At 42.5% G+C, this 1375-nt stretch overlaps 1 long non-coding RNA gene across 1 annotated transcript; it reads left to right on the top strand.

Moving 5' to 3' along the window:
* The first annotated feature begins 668 nt into the window (after nucleotides 1–668).
* LOC120920452 lies at nucleotides 669–1059 on the top strand. The gene is made up of 2 exons (XR_005744716.1): nucleotides 669–765; nucleotides 857–1059. It is a non-coding gene; the product is annotated as an uncharacterized LOC120920452 (long non-coding RNA).
* The last annotated feature ends 316 nt before the right edge of the window (nucleotides 1060–1375 follow it).

The following is a 1375-nucleotide window of genomic DNA, read 5'->3' as shown; positions in this document are numbered from 1 at the left end:
TTTTCCTCGATGCTGCGACGTATTATGTGTCGTGACTCCGCCCTTTTGGGCGGCGCTGTGTTGCCAGTGTCTCTTCGTCCCGCCTGGCCACGCCCCTTTGTCATGACGCAATTGCGTCTGTCTATCACCATCCCCTCATTACAGCTGGCCTATCATGTCCTGCCTGATCCCTCGGACCACGCCCACTATACTAATGCCCGCCTTGCTGCTTCCCTATAAAAACGTTCAGCCGCCCAGTAATGTCAGACACTGCTGGACGGCAGTGGTACTAGCGGCACGTCCTTGGGCTATATTGAGTGTCCATCCCATGTAAGCAACCTTTTACTCTAGACCTCTCCATTCATTTTTGCCTTCAATCCTCACTTGTGTTTTGTTTTTCTATTTTAATGCCTGTTCCTATCTGCCATCCATTGTATTCACAGGCTGGAGCTTTGCTTAGCTCTCTACTGACACCTTTGGCCAAATATAATATTGACACACTTCTGCAAACCTCAGGTATGCAGTTATTTATATATATTTTAGATATTTCTTTTTGTAAATGGTTTAGTATTTAACTATATTCATACTCATCCTGTCCCTTATTTATAGACAGGTTTTGTATATTATTACATGTCACTTTGGGACTATAAGGGCTTGAGATCTTGCTATATGCGATTCTACACCGCCGGCTTCCTTCCTCCTATTTTCCATCCAGAGGAATCTTCTGCGTCCTAACAGTGGTGTCCTTTTTCTGGGATGCGCAGGGTTGATTAAACGCTGTGAGTGGTATGTGTTTTTATCTGCACCTTCTGATGTATTTATTGCCATTTTTCATTTTTGTAATATTTGTAACATATGTATTTTTTCTGTTTTTTAGAAAAGTGGTTCCTATATATGTTGACTACACACATTTCGGCCCCTGATGAAGGGTAATCCGAAACGCGTAGGGCCGTGTACGTCTTCATGGACGTTACTTTTCAATGACACCCATCCATGTACTGTTTTTAAACAATTTATATGTATAATTTTCATTTTGTATAATTTCTACTTTGTATATTAAAATACTTCATTTTTTGACTACTATGACTACTACATATTTTTGTTGCCTTTAAAGCCCCATTTAGGGGGTCTCTCCACATTTTCCTGTTTACCAGGGGTGTTGGCAACTTCTGGAAATCACACTGAGATGTTCCATTTATGCTTTCATTATTCTGAACCTTCCACGCCAGGAGAGCCTGAACCTGGGTGGGATGGTTCGGTAGGGTTTTTTTTTCTTTTTCTCTCTCTTTGTCAGAGTCTGCTTGTGGTCTGGTCGTCTGACCAAAAAAAAGGAACAAGGACTGGGGAGAAGGGGCCCCCTACTTATTGGCTAAGAAGAAGGTGGCACTGGTGGACC

This window comes from Rana temporaria, chromosome 13, assembly GCF_905171775.1.
Source record: "Rana temporaria chromosome 13, aRanTem1.1, whole genome shotgun sequence".
NCBI lineage: Eukaryota > Metazoa > Chordata > Amphibia > Anura > Ranidae > Rana > Rana temporaria.
The sequence above is the reverse complement of the archived record's forward strand: the minus strand, read 5'-3'. Positions and strand labels throughout refer to the sequence as shown.